Here is a 21,576-nt window from a genome sequence, read left to right as displayed (position 1 = left end):
TGAAGGAGAGAGTGTGGGGCAGGGAGGAAAAAAATATGGAGTTGATATGGGCTCCAGGTGAAAGAAAATGTTTTAAAAAGGATGATGGTAACATATGTACAAATGTGCTTGACACAATGGATGGATGTATTGTGATAAGAGCTGTACAAGCCCCCATTAAAATTATGTCTTAATAAACAAACATAAAAAGCACTAGCATATAAGTTTAAAACTAAAGGTTTATCCAAAGTGACATAAATGTTCTAAATGTTAAACTTTAAAATATATCTTTTTTTTTGTAAAAATAAGCAGAATAAAACTGATCTGATTGTATTTTTTTAATGTATAGGAAAGAGCTTTATATAAAGAGTAATTGTACATTAAGAAAACATCCCAGCCCAGCCCAGATCAAGTGCATAAGCCCAATATTAGCCCGTATGACCAATACCAGTTCATATAGACTTACGCAGCCATGCAGTGATGCTGAATGCAGGAAGAGCACAGGCCGGGGGGTGGAGAGTCTTGTGGATCCAGTGGCAGTGGAAGCATTTCAGGGCTGGCAGGGTTCCACGTGGCTCCTTCAGCTCCAGGGCTCTATCATAGATCCATGTGTCTTCTCAACAGGAGTGTCTTGCAGGGAGTGAGCCGATCTGATTGTATTGTTAGGGAATTTGTTCTGAAAATTTGTTAATCATTTGTTGATAGAAACTCAATATCAATTATGCTGTCATCTGAAACAGAATACATCATGTTCTTCAGCAACAGAATTAAGGAGACCAGTACACTACAGGTTAATCATCACATAACACAACCCAAGGTCACACTGTGACCATAACGAGGAGTGGTCACACTAGTGTGGTCCCTAGAGTCAGCTGGGCCCTTAAGGCCTCATTCTGAAGCTACTAGGCCAGCCCACCTTTGGGACAATGTTCTCAGTAAAGAGAGACATTGGATGTCTTTTTATCTGTTTTCTCAAAGTTTGTCTTACTAGTCTTATAGGAGATTGCGATGAGACAGTTCTAGCTATAGACGAAGCAAGAAGGTTATAGAAGAGACGTTTGTCTGTCTTTGGATCCAAGCTTCTCAGTTAATTCATAAAGAGGTGACAATTCGCACCGCTCGATCAGATTAAACTCCTGAACAATGCCTATAAAGTGTGTCAATGAGGTGTTGAGGTGGGGCTCCTCTTGCAGCTGCATCATAGAATCGAGCGCTGTTGCAAATATGGGCTTAAACCCTGAATAGTCTTAGCCAAAAACATAAGATCTGGGGGAAAGGGGACAACAACCTTAAAAGGAAAAAGAATTTCACCATCAAGCTGATCCTGAGCCCAAGTCATCAAATAGTCGATATATTTTGGTGCAGAACATGTGATGGGCTGTTTTATATTAGTACCATCTGCCCAATGATATACCTGCCGTGGACCTGCCGACATCCCTGGGCAGCTTGCTTCTGTGAAACATGTTCCATATAACATGTTGATCTGGTTGAAGAAATCCAGTGTTAACAGCAATCCATTCATTGCGGTCCTCTCCCCCTGGCAACATAACAGCTTACTCAGATCCCCCTTCGGGGATATTGTTTAGCTTGAGTGCTTTGGAAGAGCGGCTGGAGAAGAGGAAGCTCATCCCTCCGCCCTGGCTCCCCCATCGCCACCCCATGCCACAGTCCAGATTCAGGCCCCAGAGGAAGCCCATGGACAGTGAAAGCCCAGACACCTCTGCACCCAGCCAGGGTCCAGCCGGCGAAGACTGCTGTACTGCGTCCGCTTCCCCTCCCTCTTACCACAGTCCATGCATTCCTCCAGTGTGATGATGCATCAAGTAACGGTTCTGAAATGGCCGTGTCCCATGGACTTTCAAGTGAGTCCAAATGAGTGGATGCACCTTTGCTGACAAATGTAGCATTGTATTTGAATTGAGTTTGTACTGAATGTTCTTAAATGGAAAATACATGAGTAAAGAGCTTCTGTAGTAAATTGCTGGTAGTTTACTAATAAAAAGTCATGATATTTTCTTTTTTTTATTAACCAGGGGAGAGCGTGAATGCAGTCCCCCACTACCACAAATTATGCAGTCGAGTTTCCCACTTTTGGGGAAATCGCAGGGGTCAGCACATCTGGAGTGCAATGGATAAGCCTCGCCCTGGGAAAACCACCTTCGTGATCATGGTATTTCCCCTGCCAGGTAAGTATAGTCATGATCTTTTAAAAACATATTTCTCTTTTTCTTAAAAAGCCCTTTCCTTGCTAAACCATTTGCAGTTGTGTATATTGCAACTTGCGTTGATGTGTGCATCATGGGTAGAGCTGCTGTGGACAGACTGTGACCTTTGCAAAGCAGACTGTCTGACTTTTCTTCCAAGATGCCTCCAGTGGATTTGAACTCCAACCTTTTGGTTAACACTCTTTTCACTTACCTCAACCTTTAATTTCCTCACTTGCCAGGAAATCTTTCTGAACCGTTTAGTTTGATTTGGTTGCCCCTTTCGCACACGTCTGTAGAAGCCTACATCGTCTTTTATCCTAGTGTTCATTATAGATTTTGTTATCTTTCTTTTTTTTTAAGTTTTTTTGTTTATTTTTTTATTTATTTATTTTTTATATTTTAAATGTTTTATTAGGGGCTCATACAACTCTTATCACAATCCATACATATACATACATCAATTGTATAAAGCACATCTGTACATTCTTTGCCCTAATCATTTTCTTTTTTTTTAATTTTTTATTTTAACAATTTGTTGGGGCTCATACAATTCTTTTCACAGTTCATGCATATACATACATCAATTGTATAAAGCACATCTGTACAGTCTTTGCCCTAATCATTTTTTTCTCTTTTCTTCTTTTACATTTTATTAGGGACTCATACAACTCTTACCACAATCCATACATATACATACATCAATTGTATAAAGCACATCCATACATTCCCTGCCCCAATCATTCTCAAGGCATTTGCTCTCCACTTAAGCCCCTTGCATCAGGTCCTCTTTTTTTTTTCCCCCCCTCCCTCCCCATTCCCCCCTCCCTCATATGCCCTTGGTAATTTATACATCGTTGTTTTGTCATATCTTGCCCTATCCGGAGTCTCCCTTCCCCCCTTCTCTGCTGTCCCTCTCCCAGGGAAGAGGTCACATGTGGATCCTTGTAATCAGTTCCCCCTTTCCAACCCACTCACCCTCCACTCTCCCAGCATCATCCCTCACACCCTTGGTCCTGAAGGTATCATCCACTCTGGATTCCCTGTACCTCCAACCCTCATATGCACCAGTGTACAGCCTCTGTCCTATCCAGCCCTGCAAGGTAGAATTCGGATCATGGTAGTTGGGGGGAGGAAGCATCCAGGATCCGGGGGAAAGCTGTGTTCTTCATCGATACTACCTCACACCCTAATTAACCCATCTCCTCTCCTAAACCCCTCTATGAGGGGATCTCCATTGGCCGACACTTGGGCCTTGGGTCTCCACTCTGCACTTCCCCCTTCATTTAATATGATATATATATATATACATATACACATATATACACATGCATACACACACTTATATCTTTTTTTTTTTTTTGCATGATGCCTTATACCTGGTCCCTTGGGCACCTCGTGATCGCACTGGCCGGTGTGCTTCTTCCATGTGGGCTTATTTGCTTCTGAGCTAGATGGCCGCTTGTTCACCTTCAAGCCTTTAAGACCCCAGACACTATCTCTTTTGATAGCCGGGCACCATCAGCTTTCTTCACCACATTTGCTTATGCACCCATTTGTCTTCAGCGATCCTATCATGGAGGTGTGCAGTCAATGATATGATTTTTTGTTCTTTGATGCCTAGTAACTGATCCCTTTGGGACCACTCGATCACACAGGCTGGTGTGTTCTTCCATGTGGACTTTGTTGCTTCTGAGCTAGATGGCCGCTTGTTTATCTTCAAGCCTTTAAGACCCCAGTCACTATCTCTTTTGATAGCCGGGCACCATCAGCTATCTTCACCACTTGTTATCTTTCTAACATGACTCGAAGTTACTTAATGGCACATTATGCACTGAACCTACAGGCCTCCTACATTCCCTTGATCTTGATGGTCTCCTATATGATGTGGATGTCAGGCACATAGGAAACATTCAGCGAAAGTTAGTTGAGGGACTGAATGACTTAGGATCTCAATGTACAGATTTATTTGTTTTACTTTTTATTAATCCATCAGTAACAATTTTAAGCAGCAGTGTCTAGATATGACAGGGTCTAATTTATTCTATCAAATCACTTATTTTTAGTCTCTACTAGAAAGCATTCATTAATATGTTAAGTGTTAGAGAACAGGAAAAGCTAAAGAAGTCCAGATCTGAACTCATTAGTCTTGCGTGGAGTCCAAGGTTGTTAGTAGACCTCTCTTTCACACCTCTGCATTCCTGGAAGAGCTGCCAGGAGGTCTGCAGCTGGGCATCTAATTCAGCCACATATGCACACGAGGGTCCCTAACATCTAATTATCAAATAAATGACTCAGAGGAAGATGGTACTGGGGCTAAATGAAGAGAAGGGGGTTGGGATATAATTATTGAGAGAAGCCATGCTGATGTCATGATTTGCCTAATTAAGAAGTTAGTGGGAGATAAACGGCAATGAAATGCAAGCGTAACCTAGTGATTTATTTTTACCTTTGAAATTATGGTATATACCATTGTTAGCATCATCACCACAAATGACTTAATAGCTGTATGTACCCTGACATTTATGCCCTTAAAGTTTTGCCACTTGCTCACCAAGTCCTCAGACCTGTATGATTCTACTGTTTACAACACTGTTAAGTTACCTTAAGTAGTCCCTTTAAATCTGTGTTTTGGTTTCCTTCTACCTATCATTCAACATTCATTTACATAATAAATATTGAAATTCCAATACATGCCACGCTCAATGTTGTTATCAAGGGGTAAAATGATGAACAAAACCAGATATGAGTCACTACTGTTATGAATTTAGTAATGGGAGCAGAATCCCATATACATACACACTTACTACTCTGATAAATGCAATGAATGAAAGGTGTAAGAGTCTATGATAGAATAAAACAGATGGACTTGATCTCACCAGAAAGACCATGAAGTGTGAGGGGTCTTTGAAGAGTTCATGGAAAAGTGTAAAGATATTGGGATTTCCCCACAAACTTGTTGAAGCCCCCTTGAACTTTCCTGAGGAAAGCTGAAATCTGAAAAACTATAGGAGGTGAAGATATGAGGGTAGGGTAATTTATACCTTCCTTCTTGCAAAGGCTTATGAGACTTGGGTTTTTTTATCTTTACTCTCCTATCGTAGAGTTCTCCTGTAGATGTCCCCACACCCTAATGTGGTTTCTACTGAGGAGAGAAGAGGAAAACAATTAATAAGATCTTTCTTCCTTTTTTTATTGTGATAAAAACACATATAACAAAAGTTAATGTCATTTAAATAATTTTAAAAGTACAATTCAGTGGCATTAATTATTCTCACCATGCTATACTACCAACATCACTAGCCACTGCCAAAAACTTTACAGAAACTCAATGTCTTTTCAGTAATAATAGAGTTAATAGAACAAATAATAGTACTCAATTCTTATGCAGGAAATGGTCCTAACTTTGCATAGCTGAGTGCCAAAGTCCTAATCCATTTCCTCCTCACATCCCCTGCTGATCCTCACCTGGTATGTACACCTGGTATGAAACACAGCCAGGCCCCCCAAATTATTAAAATAATAGAGCTATGAACCAAGACAGATGGACACAGTGGGAGCAACTATCTTTGCTGGCCAGAGTCCAGGAAATGTTCCCAGAGATTTAAATATAGATTTTGAGGGGAGGGTGGAAGGCAGGAATTCCAGGAGGAGGAAAGAGCAGCTGCGAAGGGACAGAGGAGTGACAGAGTGCCAAGGATTTACAAGGACAGTGCTTTGAGAATCCTCTTAGATAAGCCAAGATAAGCCAAGTAGACATCGTAAAACAGTGAAAAGAAATCAGCTTTTTAGAGAAAAAAAAACCAAAAACTCGAGTGAACACAAAAAATGTCCCTTAGATAGAACACTTGGTTCCGTTAAAAATCCTCTGTAAAACCACTGCTGCTGTATTAATCGGAACATCTGCAACTGTCAGGGGCTCTTCTCTAGAAGCTGTCGTTTAATCCTCTGGAATCTGCTTGTTTCAATGCCTTCGTTTTAAAAAACAGCTCTGTCGGCATACATTTTACGTATCATGCAATGTCCTCGTATTAAGAAGAGTGTTGCCATCATCACCGCAATGAATTTCAGAACATTTTCTTCTTTCTCATACTCGTTGTTACAGCGGCCCATTTTCCCCCAAACCTCCCCCGCCATTTCCCTAGGTAATTATTAATCCAGTCACTGCCCCTATCAATTCACCTATCCTGGATTTCATATAGAAAAAAACATACCAAACACAAACAGGCAGAAACAAACAAAAAAAGCAATAGCAATGCCTAGACAAAAGAGAAAAATCTCAATTGAAAAGAAAACAAAAAAAATGAGGACCTGATGCAAAGGGCTTAAGTGGAGAGCAAATGCTTTGAGAGTGATTAGGGCAAAGAATGTATGGATGTGCTTTACACAATTGATGTATGTATGGATTGTGATAAGAGTTGTATGAGCCCCTAATAAAATGTTTTTAATAAAAAGAAAGAAAACAGAAAATATTAAAAACAGAAACAACTTTAAAATGGGTCAAGGGGGTGTTATATAGCCAAATGATAAGATACTGCATTTTAACCTAACTACATCTGCCCCAGGGGACTTTACAATGCTCTGTCTGGTAGCAAGGCTGTCATATCCCTGGGCAATGGCCCGAGGAGACTCATTGGAGGCTTTAGCCATGTGAATCCCTTCCATTTTTGATCGACTACCCTTTTCCTTCCTTGCTTACCACTTGAACCATCATTGACAAATGATTTCCACATCTTTCCAGACCAGGATGTGGTTGTATAAGAATTCAATTAAAATTATGATTATTATTAATCATTTTATTGGGCGCTCTTACAGATAGCATACCGTTCCATAATTCAATCACATCAAGCATTGTACAATTGCTAGAACAATCAGTTTCGAAACATTTTCTTCTTGAACTCCTTGATACCAGTTCCCCTTAATCTTCTCCTCCTCACATCCTACCCCCCAGGAACCCTTATTCATTTAGCCATACCTTACACCATCCAGTCTAGCCATTCACACACAAGTCTGTTTGTTCACTCCCCTCCAGTGAGGTTATACAGCCAGCAATGCTGTCAGCTTCTCCTTCTCGACCCCCACCCCTTTCCCGTACCCTCCAGGCTTTGTTGCTTTCCTGCTAGATGGCCACGTGTTTAACTACAAGCCTTTAAGACCCCAGATGCTGTATCTTTTAATAGCCAGTCAGCATCAGCTTTCTTTACCACATTCGCTTATGCACCCATTTTGTCTTCAGCATCATACAATGCCGCATTATTAGAACAAACAATTCTTGTACTTAAATAAGATTTAAGTAGAGGCCCAAAGACCATCTGCTTCCTTTTGTATTTACATATATAAACAAATATATTAATATATTTACATTTATACTTATCTATATATACCTATATATTTTTTGTTGTTAATCATTTTATTGGGGGGGACTCATACAAATCTTATAACAATCCATCATTCAATTATATTCAGCATACTTGTACATATGCTGCCATGAACATTTCCAAAATATTTTCTTTCAACTAGGTCCCTTGGTTTCAGCTCCTCTCTTTTCCCCTCCCTCCTCCACCTTCCCACCCTGGTGAATTCTTGATCAGTTATATATTATTATTGTTATTTGGTATATTACATGATCCATTGTCTCCCTTCACTCTTATTTCTGTTATTTGTACACCTGAGAGGAGGGTGCTATATACTTACCCTTGAGATGGGTTTCCCCTTTCACTTCCTTCACCCCCACCTCCTGATATCACCATCCCCACTTCTGTTCCTGAGGGGTTTATGTGTCCAGAGCTCTTATCTGTCCTGGATTCCATGTGTCCAGAGCTCTTATCTGTACTAATGTGTGCACTCTGGTCTAGCCGGATTTGTAAGGTAGAATTGGGTCATAGTTGTGAGTGGAGGAGGAAGCATTCAGGAGCCAGAGGAATTATGTGTGTTACGCCAGTGCTATACTGCACCCTGGTTGAATTGTCCCTTCCTTGTAGCCCTTCTGTGTGTGTGTGTGTGGGGGGGGTGTCCAATTGTCTATAGATGGTCTTTGGGTGTCCATCCAACTCCCCTCATTCACATTGATATAATTGCTTGTTTTGGGTCTTTTGATACCTGATACCTGATCCCATCAACACCTCATGATCACACAGACTGATGTGCTTCTCCCTGCTAGATGGTTGCTTGTTTAACTTCAAGTCTTTAAGACCCCAGACGCTATATCTTTTGATAGCCAGGCACCATCCATTCTCTTCACCACGTTTCCATATGCACCCATTTTGTCTTCAGCCATCAGATGAGTATAAGAGTGCCAGATTATTAGAACAAAGTTTTCTCATGTTTAGAGAGGACTCGAGTACAGGCCCAAAGTTCATATGCTATCTTAATGCTTAACATACAAATACATGTACATAGACCTCAATCCCTATATAGCTGTAGCTATGCCTCTATAAATAACTTTTACCTCCTACTTTTTCCCTGTTTCCTTTCACCTTCCTCTAGTCCCACTACTATGCTTACCATCCATTCAGCTCTCAGTAATTCTTCTCGGGTTCATTGCACATGATCAAACTGCAGCGGGCATTATATACCCTCCTCGTCATCAATTTTAGATCTCTTGTTGTTCCCTTATCCCTGAGTTTATTGGCTCCCCGCTGTGTGTGTATGTATATTTTTCTCTCCCTTTCTTCTTCTTTCCTCTTTTTATCTTTTCCTTTCCTCCTGCCCCACTATCAGTTTACCCATCATTCACCTCCCAATAATTCATCTCAGGTACAATTCGGTTGATCAAACATGACCAGAAATACTTCTCATCCATTTAATTAAAAAATTTTTGTAAAAAAAGAGGACCTGATGCAAAGGGCTTAAGTGGAGAGCAAATGCTTTGAGAATGATTGGGGCGGGGAATGTATGGATGTGCTTTATACAATTGATGTATGTATATGTATGGATTGTGATAAAAGTTGTATGAGTCCCTAATAAAATGTAAAAAAAGAAAAGGAAAAAAAAAGAAAGAAAAGAAAATGATTAGGGCAAGGAATGTACAGATGTGCTTTATACAATTGATGTATGTATATGTATGGACTGTGATAAGAGTTGTATGAGCCCCTAATAAAACATTTAAAACAAAAAAAAATTTTTTTTTGTAATAGAATGGAAGTTTCCACCTGAATAAAAGTTTCATAACAGAGGTGTCTGGCATACTTAGGTTAGCTGGCCTAGGGATAGCCTGTCCCCATTTTGTTGTAACTTCCTGCTTCTGCATAACCCAGGAGGTTATGTGTTGAAGCCATAAAATGCACCCCTTGGCCAAAGTGAAATGATTGGTAGGAGCCCAAGTTCAGACTCCATCTTGTCAAGCAACTTCTTCAACAATCAGTGACCTTGGTAGAGTGTTAAAAGCCTGTAACTGAGCCATTGTTTTCTCTTTGTCTTAGAGAAGGTCCTTAAGTCTTAAGTATCAAAGAAACGTTTAGTTTTGTTTTTAAAATATTCTTAAGGAGGGCCCTGAAAGAAGATCATTATCAGAAGTCTTCTCACTTGCCTTGAGGAAATGTTTAAGATAATGAGCTAGTAAAACCCTGCAAATGCATTTAATCATGTATTCATCCTAACCAATCGAAATAGCCACTTCATGCTTCTCATCATTCACTGGACTGCTTCCAATCAAAACATTCTACCCTGGTGCCTAGTTTCTGCTCGGTAGCGTCTCAGGAAATAGCCACCCCTTGGTTTGTTGGTTTTCACTCTGTGTCTCCCCACTAGTGTTTCTTTTTACAGACATTTCATAATAGGTTACTGTTTGCTGTTACTGCAAATGCACACTGTAGAACACACACTAACTCACCGATGTGTACATGTACAATCCAGTGACATTGAGTACATTCTTCTACTTGTGCAACTATTCTCACCCACACTTTCTGAGTTCCTTCCCTCTTAGCATAATCTCAGCGTCCCCCGTCTAAACTTTTAAGTTGCTTGCGTCACATCGATCCCATATAGATGTGGCACTTAATTGCAACCATATGGCATTCTTTGGAAATTTCCTCTTATCTGAGTTTCAAAACTTGGAGAGGATTATAAATTCCACCTTTGTGTTCTCATTTCTGCATCTCACACACACACTGTGTTCTCATCCTAGTTATAAGAGGTGAAGCTTCCTAGGTTTCATAGTCATCATGCAGAAATAGCTTTTGTCCCTCGCCTTGGCTCCTAGTTCCTGTCGTGACTCCAGTCTAATAAACGGAAGAGGGGGTGAAAAGACATAAAAGAGACATTGATTAGTTGGGCTAACGATGGAAGCTTGTACAATGTGAATCGAAGACCTAGAATTTGAGTTTATGACCCATGGCCAGTGCTAATAACAACTTTTCTTGTTTTTAAATTTTTATTTCATTTCATTTTATTTTTTTACTCAGTCTCCATGGGGACCGTCAAAATTTGCCAGTGCTGACTATGTTTCAAGTCCTCACTGCGTATTGGGAAAAGTTTTCAATTAGCAATAATTGCGCCTCAGGTAAACCTCATTGGCTACGATATTGCCACTGCACAAAGCTTTCCATAAAAAACAGATCTCTTCAGTTCTGCTGCATTTAGGACCCATAGTAAAATCATATCCCCCTCCACCCCCGCCCCTTTTCCTTTTTAAGCAAAATCTTTATTATGGGCTTTTTATTTGCCTGCAAATAGCAGCTCTGATAAGATAAACTGTGAAGAAAGAATTTCCTTCTATGTACCAACATTGCTTTCAGTATTATGGAACCAATGTCATTCTTTAGGACTCTAAATGGTGCTTTTAAATTCAAGAATAAACTTCCTGCTGACCCTCCAGGCCCATCATTCTTAGAGGATCTTGTCAAGGTAGTCTAATAAACACTCTAGAAGAAAGCGTTGAGCATGATTTTTTTTTGTAGCATCTGGAGCTAACTTTGTAAGATGGAATCTGTCTAGCCCAATTATTGATTCATCAGTGAAAGCCAAATTATACTCTAAAAAGCCAAGGTAATACATTTAATTGAGCCTATTTCAATTTTAAAAGTGAATCTCAGATATTTTCTTTTTTGGCAACAAAACACACCTCACTAAATGCCTTATAGTATATTGGGGATCTGATTATGTTTCTTCTCCAATTGATGTAGTAAAAAATGAAATGTCATTTAATGTTAGCACAAAATTGATAAATATGAAATAAGATATAGAAGGAATAACAGTTTTTTTCTTTGTTCAAATAGAGCAGTTTCCCAGGGTGTAAAACCGCCTTCTGGGAGAGATGCTGGAATGAGAATGAGGGGTTGGGGGGCTGGGGGGTGTCTCTAAAAGCAGATAACCTGCACTCTGGTACAAAAGGTTCAATTGCCAGTGGGGCGCTGAGGTTTTTTGCTCATTTTTTCAGAAAAAGAGGCTGTAGGCCAAATAAGTGTGGGAACCTATAAAGTAGAGTTTAACATGGGACTTTTTTTCAGTACATTTCTTTAAAATTTTAAACCTGTTAAAAGAATATTTTAAAAATCTTTCACATGTAGGTCCTTGAAAACATTTGCTTTGGTATTATGTTTTAAAATGGCAATGTTAATATCTAAAAGTATTAATTCCCATTATAACATTGACCTTTAAGCAGCGGTGAGCACTTAAAGATATCGCAGTGTATCTTAACTTTTGTCCATTCAAACACATTTGTAGTCTCCCACTGTGTAAGAAGTACATAATCCAGACTAAACCCCCTGCCAACCAGTTGATTCTGACTCATATGTACCCATATTTAACCAAGAGGGCAAAATGGAGCTGCTCCTTCAGGTTTCCCAGACTGTAAATCTTTCGGGAGCACACAGCCTCAAGCTTCTCCCACTGAGCCCTGTGGGTTTGCATAGAGTCATGGCACCTTTAATGCTTGGACCTGCTTTCAGGGAAACTCACTCAGGTCTACTTTAACTTTTCTGAGTTCTCCTTAGCAATTTGCCAACATCATTGTACATTATAACAGTCTTTTCCAGGACACAAAATTCCAGAGCATCTCATTCCACCCTCCCCATAACTGCATTGTCTAATGAATACTACCCTATTTTAAATCCCCATTCAGGGCAACTTTCTTTTTTTTTGATTATTTGTTGTTCTTTTTTTTTTATTTAAACGTAGGCACTTTTATTTTATTGTAGGCACTTGTTATGCATCCACTCCTGTGGATCACAAATTGGGAAACCCAACAGAAACAATAAAAACAAAATTCAAAATAAGCTTGTAAGGATAAAATAATAATAATACAAAGACCAAAATACAAACAATGGGGGCTCTTACAGATCTTATAACAATCTATACATCTATTGTATCAATCACATTTGTATATATGTTGCCATCATCATTTTCAAAGCATTTCCTTTCTATTTGAGCCCTTGGTATCAGCTCTTTCCCCCACTCCCTCCTCCCTCTCCCACCCTTGTGAACCCTTGATAAAATGATAAATTATTGTTATTTTTATATCTTACACTGACTACTCTCTCCCTTCACCCATGTTTGTGTTGTTCATCCAACCCCCTGGGGGGTGTTATGTTGATCATTGTGATTGGTTCCCCCTCTGTCCCTCTTTTCCCCCCACCTTCCCCCTACTCTCATGGTTTTGCTACTCCCATTACTATTCCTGAGGGGTTTGTCTGTCCTGGATCCTATGTGTCCAGGGCTCTTATTTATACCTATGTAAATGTACCAGGCTAGCCAGATTTGTAACGTAGAACTGGGTCATGATAGTTGGGGGGTGGGGGGCGAGAGGAAGCATTGAAGAACTAGATGGATGTTGTGTGTTTCTTTGGCGCTATACTGTACCCTAGCTGGCTTGTTCCTTCCTTGTGACCCTTCTGTGAAGGCATATCCAATTGTCTACAGATGGTCTTTGGGTCCCTACTCCAACCCCCCTCATTCACATCAATATAATTGTTTGTTTTGGATCTTTTGATACCTGATCCCATCATCACCTCATGATCACACAGGCTGGTGTGCTTCTTTCATGCAGGCTTTGTTTCTTCCCTGCTAGATAGCCACTTGTTTAACTTCAAGCCTTTAAGACCCCAGATGCTATATCTTGTAATAGCTGGGCACCATCAGCTTTGCTCACCACATTTGCTTATGCACCCATTTTGTCTTCATGATAATGTCGGGAAGGTGAGCATCACAGAATGTCAGGTTGTTAGAACAACGTGTTCTTGCATTGAGGGAGGGTTAGAGTAGAGGCCCAATGTCCGTCTGCTACCTTAATACATCCCATATAAATAAATGTATATAGATCTATATCAGGGCAAATATTTCTATATGTGTTCATCTTCAATGGATAAAGGCAAACTGTCTCCTTTCTTGAAACTGAGAATGTTTCCATTATGTGTGATGAGAGGAGTGAACATATACCAAGCACTATGATAGGAGCAATCTCTGAACCCTGTCTCAAGTAGTCCTCAGTATGCCTGAAGAAGATGGCAATAAACTTCAGAGGCATCTTATTCACTGAGGTGATTCTTTACATGAAAGAACTGAAGCCCAGAGAATAGTTTAATGGTGATTGAGCTCATCCACAGCCAAATGGAATTTGAAAGTACAATACCAGTACCAGACAGATATTTCAGGACATTTGTTTTCTTTCCTTCCTCCCTTCCATCCTCTTCTTTCCCTCCCTTCTTCCTTGATTCACTCTTTCCTTCCACTCTTTCTTCTACTCTTCCTCTCACTCTCCCACCTTCCTTCCTTTCCAGAGGAGTTCACTCTGCTCTTTTGAAATCACTTGTCAACATGTATCTGACTACTGCAGACTAGACCTCAGCCATCATGCTGGGAACTGGGAGGGAGATTTTCTTGGGCGATTTTATCTTAGAATTTAATAAATACTCAGGTATATTTTATTGAAAGATAGTCATGGCATGGCACTCAAGTAAAAGCTTGTAACATTTATTAAAAGTAGAATTAACGAATACGGTTGCAATGTTTTTAAAGGTTAGAGTCCACATCTTTATATTTCAGGCTTTTGTTTTTAGAAAATGTCTTGGAAGGAAGGCTTAACTATGGGTCAAACTCATGGAGGTCTATCAAAATTGGCACTGTGGACAGCATCTCAGTTCCAGCTGTGCCTTCTTTCAGTACGCAGAAATTTAGGGTGTATATGAATGTCTCATCTTGGCTCAGCACAGCATGGGCCAGCACAACATCAAAGAGTAGTGTGTTGCCTCTTTTCTCTAGTGTCAGAGCCTGACAAATGGTACATCTACTGTTCAGGACTAGAGATTAGAAAGGTTTAGAGAGTGTTATGGTGTGTGTTGTGTGTGAGCATGCTGTGCTCAAAGTGAATTTAAAGGCTGTTTACATTCTTTACATGTTTCACATGCTTCTGCGTTTCTATGTATATGTTTGGAAATATTCAAAGTAAGTTTCTTATGATTTAGCAATTTCTAATGACATAGTTAATGTCAGTGAGCCTCACAATGGTAAACTTATTTCTGTTGTAAAATTCATATTATAAGGCTAGTACAAATGTATTTTGAAAGCATAATAGTGACTTATATTTTATGGGATCTGAAGTCATAAGACAAATGTACAGAACAGACACAATAAGATAAGGGGACCAAAAAAATAATAGAAACCTTTATTAAGCAAAATTTCAAAATGTGAAGCTATTGTTTGTTGACATATTCTCCATCTAGATCTATGAACTTCTGAAGGCAATGCTTTCATCTTTCCAACTCTTCCCCTTCCAACAAATCTCTGCTCTTTGATTTACTCAATGTGAAAATGGAAGTTTGGGCCTTCTTGAGGGACCCAAATTATGGTCCTTTAGTTGTTCTGAGTTTGGGGAGTAAAAAGAAGTCTGAAGGGGTATGATCGGGGATGCAGGGTAAATGGAATAATGTTTCCCAGTGAAATTGTCAGAGGACAGTCCTTGCTATCCTCAACACATGTTCAGGGTCATTGTATGATGGAAACAAATTCCTTAGAGCAGATTTATGGGACTTTTCTCACCAGTTCAATTTTCTTTTTTCTCAAAGTTTTTAAAACTTAAGAAGTTTAATTGGCCCAACACATTCCCTTAGAAGATATTATTTTGATTGAATCTTTTTCTCTTTGGATCATATAAATAAATCACAGACTAGTCCTCATTTATGATTCATTCAATAAAATAAAATTTATTAACTTTTCTCTTGCTTAAAAGAGTTGATGGAAAGATCAGTTGTTTGAGTTAGCGAATCTTAATGCAACACTTTTCGGCACCATTGAGCTACAAGCCTGCTGGGGCCAAGATATTTGCTTCAAATTGAAAATGCCAAACCTTGTGGGATTCCATCTTCACTTGCTATGGCATCGATGATGATCTGACAGTCTTCTACCAGGTGCTAGACTTCAGGAGTCAAGAACAACAGTCCTGCCTCTCTTGGCTCTTTGTTAAGGTCTTCCCACCTTCCTTCCAAGGCTTTATCCTTCCAAAACCTAGTGCTTCATGTGGGATAGTTTTCTTGTAAAGTTGGTGCAAATGTTCAATGATTTGGGAAAGGTGTCCACTTAAAAAAATCATTTTATTGGGGGCTCATACAATTCTTATCACAATCCATATATACATCCATTATGTCAAGAACATATGTACATTTGTTGCCATCATCATTCTCAAAACATTTGCCTTCTACTTGAGCCCTTAATATCTGCTGCTCATTTTCCCCCTCCCTCCCCACTCCCCACTAAGGTGTCCACTTTTGAGTTTGGTTTAAAATTTGATATTAGCCCTGACCTCAGTTCACACACACACACACACACACACACACACAGAGCATAAAACGTTAAAGACTCTCTTAAGATTAAGATAAGTGTATTACTGAGAGAACTTGTCTGCAGCCATCCACTGATGGCAGAAACCTAGATAAGCAGGTCCTGTTGGGTGCAAACCTGTGGTGATCCAAGTGGAACCCCCCCAGCAATACCTGTGGACCCATACTCCTTAACTTATAGAAAAGCGAGTGCCCATTGATTCCAACCCATGATAACCCCGGGTGTGTCAGAGGAGAACTGGCCGCCACAGCTGATTTCTCTGAAGTAGATTGCCAAACCTTACCTGCTGAGATGCCCTTGAATGAACTTAAATCAGCAACCTTTCAATTAGCCACTCACTCTTTGTACAACCGAGACAGCGTAAGACACACATTTACAGAACTTCGAGCTGGACGTGGCAAAAATGGCTGGTGAGCTGGGGTTTTCTAAGGACGAAAAAGATTTTCATAAGGAGACAAGGCAGGAAAAGCACAAGCCAAGGGCAGGAATAAAATTCTAGGTAAAGTAAAGAGCAACAACAAGGTTACAAAGGGAGGACGGGAGCAATGCATGCGGGGAAAATGCCAAACAGAATCACATGGCCAACAAATGATGTATATATTCCAGGAGAGGTGAAGACAAGACTGGATGTCTCACTACTTCTGCTGTTCACTAGTGGGGTACGTGGAACCTCCTAATAGTAGAACTAGAATAAGATACAAACAGGATGGGAGTCCAAGTCAGAGGCCATGGAAGTTGTAGAAGTACGTAGAAGATTTGGACACACACATCAGTACCTGGATGCTACAATTACCTGGATTGAAAAGGGAAGACCAGACACAGAAATAGTACTGACGTTGACACACTGTGAAAACCCGTATCACCGAACAACTGAAAGGGAAAGTTTTAAAAGGGGAACCTAATTTTTTGTGTAAAGTTTTGCTGAAAACCCAATAAAATATTATTTAAAAAGTAAAATAAATTGGGTTGAATCAAGAACAGTCCAGAGGGAACACAGGGAATCCAGGACAGATGAACCCCTCAGGACCAATAAGGAGAGTAGAGATACCAAGAGGGGAAAGGGAGGTGGGGGAGAAAGGGGGAACTGATTAAAAGGATCTACATATAACCTCCTCCCCAGGGGACGTACAACAGAAAACTGGGTGAAGGGAGACGTCGGACAGTGTAAGAGATGACAAAATAATAACTTATAAATTATCAAGGGTTCGTGAGGGCGGTGGGGGGGTGGAGAGGGGAAAAATGAGCTGATACCAAGGGTTCAAGTAGAAAGCACATGTTTTGAGAATGATGATGGCAACAAATGTACAAATGTGCTTGACACAATGGATGGATGAATGGATTGTGATAAGAGCTGTAAGAGCCCCAATAAAAGGATTTTAAAAAGAAAACAATACACAGTCCAGGGAGCTTCTTAGTAGCACACTCCTACCTCCAGGGGGAGCTCAAGATTTCCTTCATTCCAAAGTAAAGCGTTTACTGGAAGTGAGCCCAGGACAAAATGGAGATTTGAGAGACACAGGCTGAGATTCTACAGGGTTAAAGCAGGGGATTCTTTTGAAAGAATCAGATAATTATAAATGGAAGTGCGTTGAGACAGTGTTCTCTGGGGTCTCTTGGCTTTGGTGACCTCCAATTATGCTCTTTATCTTTTCAATTATTTGTTCCTTAAAGTGTTATGTAATGGTGTGTAGGAATTTCTTAAGGTAGAAAGGCGAGAGTATTCTAGAGACATCTGCATTGTGCAGTCTAGCTACTGGAACCAGAGACTTTTCAGGGGTTGGACGGTCAAGCACGACGAGTTCCCCAGAAGTGCCCTGTTTGCATGGCCCGAGCGCTTGGCTGGCTGTGGGCAGATCTTTACAAAGCTCCGTGTAGTCCACATTGTATGGTCACACAGGGCACTAGGATGCAGGAAGCAGGAAGTTCATGGGCAGGATTCTTGCCGACAGGATCTCGTTCAGGATTTGCATTGGCAGAGCCGGAGATGTGGTTCTAGCCCCAGGCAAGGTGCCCTTGAGCAGCTGGGTCTGTGCAGGTACATCGAAGTACAGGTGTGAGGCACTACTCTCCTGGAGCGGACAGGGTCCCGTCTTCTCAGGGACTGCGAGCCCAGGCTAGAGCAGTCCCACCAACAGAAACCTGGAACTTGAAGGCATGAAAAGCCAGTGAACTTTCCTTCCCGAGAATGTAGATCGTTTTCTTGGACAGAGCGAGTCCTCAGTTCCCGCGAGAGGGAAGAGTTAGAAATGCCAGGAGTAAAAACATGAATCTAGGATCCCGGAAAGTTATTTCATCTACAGGTATGGACAAGCTGACTGATATCAGTGAGTGCTTGTGGCTGGTGGGTGGGGTGTGGGAGTTGCGACCCCAGCAGGTGACACTGTTAACGGAGGATGTGACAGCAAAATGACTATAAAGTTGTGTGCAGCGTTTCAACAGAAATGTTTTATTTTTAATAAAATAGCCCCGTAGTTAGCCATACTAACAAGAACATTTCCATAGACCCAGCTTACATTTATCAGTATATCGATCGCCACGGCTAACACTATGCGGATTTACTTTTTGACCCTTCCAGTGTCTCTATTCGGATTTTTCATCATTATCCAATCACAGGGACACTCCGAAGCACGAGGCTGCTGTCCGTGCCGCCCGGATTTACGCAGCCGCTGATTTTGTCAAATGTTCTGTTGCTTTCGCTACACTGATGTGGTCAGTAGTTTTTGTGAACCTATAAGAACAACTTTTTTGAGAATGAAGTACTTATTAAAAGAAAAGGCGAAACTTTAAAAGGCATTTGCCCAGTTACCAATGTAACTAATAACGCTGTGATTCAATGTAGAAGGATTTCATAGCACAATTTGTTCTTGGTGTTCATATAATCCGAGAAGTACTCCATGTAAGTAATTGACAACCGTAGGGGTCACATATTGTTCTGTTATTAAAATTGATAATAAGCAGTATTAAAGATTCTGTGTGGTCTGGTAGGAGAGGAGGCCCATGGGAGGGGCAGCTGACACAATTGTTACTGCACCTGTGACATCAACCTTAGTGAAAAAGGCCTGTGAATGCCCTTGGGGTGCTAATATTGTAACTTCCTGCTTTTGCTGGTCCACACGAGTGCTGCCACACAGCCTTCTGGGAGTGCAAGCAGCCTACACAGGTGTTAGACAGATCCTTGCATATGGGTGTCAGAACGCCAGAGCTTTACCTGGAAGCTTTCTGTATCTACTTGTAGAAATTAAAACAAAACTTTTTTTAATGCTCATGTTACTTTTTCTAACATGACATCTGGTATTATAATACGAAATCCTAAGTGTTCAGGTCCAAATGATTTCTTACTCTATCTTTTATCTCCTTCTTTTTTGGGGTAGTGTGTTGAGTGAAGAGTTTTATGCTTTATTATAAATCAACCAAAAAGTCTCAATTTAAATTCCCACATCTTCCCTGGATGCTGAGAATCTGTGCTAGCTCCTTGGCACTTAGCCCTGTGGGCCAAGGCAGGATATAGGATTCGATCCAAACTCCCTTGGGAATTTTCAGGCTTCTTAATTGTCACCTCACCTCTCTTATTTATTTAATAATAATGGTATTTTTATCTCATGAATTCCATCAATTACTCATGTAGAATGTCTAGAGGTATAGAAAAACAGATAAAAATTAGCCATAATTCTACTACTCAAAAATAATCACAATTAGCATTTTGATATTTGAAAATTTCATTGTTTTTACTGTATGCACATTAAAAACATTTCTAATAGTTCTCACTTTACATTCTATATTGTACCTCTCTTTTTACTTAATAATCTAATTGTGAAGCTATTTCAAAGTCAATAAATTACCTAGAGCTTGATTTTTTTCTTTATAGTATTTTATTATAAAAGTGTTACTTGTGCATTGTGAATTTAGAAAATTGAGATTTGTACATTTGGAAATACGTCATCTAGAATCCCACTATCCTCAGCCTGTTTTATATTTATTTTCTGATAATCTTTTTTTAAAAGCATATAAACTAATAAAAACTAGAATACATTTAAAAGGGGTCAAAAAGGAGAATACACAATATGGTATTAATTTTTAGCCTAACTATATCTACATTGGCCTACTTTCCGGCAGACTGTCTGTTAAAGCCTCTTCATATCCCTGATCACTGATCAGAGAGGATTCACCAGACGCTTAATCCACCCTGAAAATGGATTTGTGACTTTCATTGTCATCTATAGCTTTCTGTAGACTCTGCTTAGAATTTAAGCTCTCCTGTCATTCCCTCCTCAGATCTTGAATTGTATTATTTTCAGTCTTTGGACCACATATGCTGGTGTGCTTCTTCTGTGGGGACTTAGCTGATATGTCTCTTAGATGACTGCTTGTTGTGCCTTTTTAAATCCTCAAAATACGCTGTAGAAATCTTTTCATGGCAATGAAATATAAAGAGATTTCATTAGTATTTTTGATACCTTTACAGTGTATTCCATTGTGTAGCATCCTAATATTTAATGAATTTCCTACATGAAGATTATTTCCAGTTTTTCCTATTGTAACCAAGACTGTAATTTATATTTCAAGTTCCTCTGGACTATTTCATAATATAAATCCCTGGATACATTTCTTGTCAAAGAATATGTATTTATCTTAAGGTTTCTGAGGAGCCCTAGGTATATGCTAGGCTGCTGACTGCAATGTTGACAATTCAAAACCACCAGTCGCTCCATGGAAGAAAGACAGGCCTTTCCACTTCCATAAAAAGCTAGTCTCGGGAACTGATTACAATCATCTACATGTGACCTCCTCCCTGGGGGATGAACAACAGAAAAGTGGGTGAAGGGAGACGTTAGACAGGGCAAGATATGACAAAATAATAATTTATAAATTATCAAGGGCTCATGAGGGAGGGGGAGTGGGGAGGATGGGGAAAAAATGAGGACCTGATGCCAGGGGCTTAAGTGGAGAGTAAATGTTTTGAGAATGATGAGGGCAATGAATGTACAGATGTGCTTTACACAATTGATTTATGTATGGATTATGATGGGAGTTATATGAGTCCCTAATAAAACAATTTTTTAAAAAAAGCTAGTCTTAGAAACTCACAGGGGCAGATTTTCCCTAACACTATGAGTTGGCATCGACTTGTGGGAATGAGGTTTTGTTTTGTTTATTGGTATTTATGTATATTGACAAATTAACATAAAAAGTCATGGTCATTTATACAATGACTAGCAGTAGAGAAGAGTGCTCAAGTCCCCCTTCCCTTCTAGCCAACTAACTAGTCAAACTTCCTTTCTTTGATTATTTCAGTTTGGGTTTTTTTTTTAAACGTTTTATTAGGGGCTCATACAACTCTTATCACAATCCATGCATATACATACATCAATTGTATAAAGCACATCTGTACATTCTTTGCCCTAATCATTTTCTTTCTTTGTTTTTTTAAAACATTTTATTAGGGGCTCATACAACTCTTATCACAATCCATACATATACATACATCAATTGTATAAAGCACATCTGCACATTCCCTGCCCCAATCATTCTCAAAGCATTTGCTCTCCACTTAAGCCCTTTGCATCAGGTCCTCTTTTTTTTTTCCCTCCCTCCCCTCTCCCCCCCCCCAGTTTGGGTATTTTAA

At 39.9% G+C, this 21,576-nt stretch overlaps 2 non-coding genes and 1 pseudogene across 2 annotated transcripts; all 3 read right to left on the bottom strand.

The window, feature by feature from the left end:
• Nucleotides 1-1,022: 1,022 nt before the first annotated feature.
• LOC142445935 (MOB kinase activator 1A pseudogene) lies at nt 1,023-1,774 on the bottom strand (annotated as a pseudogene).
• Nucleotides 1,775-2,009: 235 nt separating this feature from the next.
• LOC142447572 (U1 spliceosomal RNA) lies at nt 2,010-2,173 on the bottom strand. Its single transcript, XR_012784250.1, has one exon. It is a non-coding gene; the product is annotated as a U1 spliceosomal RNA (small nuclear RNA).
• An 8,412-nt stretch (nt 2,174-10,585) lies between these two features.
• Nucleotides 10,586-10,723, bottom strand: LOC142447423 (U4 spliceosomal RNA). Its single transcript, XR_012784133.1, has one exon. It is a non-coding gene; the product is annotated as a U4 spliceosomal RNA (small nuclear RNA).
• Between the last annotated feature and the right edge of the window lie 10,853 nt (nt 10,724-21,576).

The sequence above is a fragment of the Tenrec ecaudatus genome, chromosome 4 (assembly GCF_050624435.1).
Source record: "Tenrec ecaudatus isolate mTenEca1 chromosome 4, mTenEca1.hap1, whole genome shotgun sequence".
NCBI lineage: Eukaryota > Metazoa > Chordata > Mammalia > Afrosoricida > Tenrecidae > Tenrec > Tenrec ecaudatus.
This window is presented reverse-complemented; position numbering and strand designations above follow the sequence as displayed.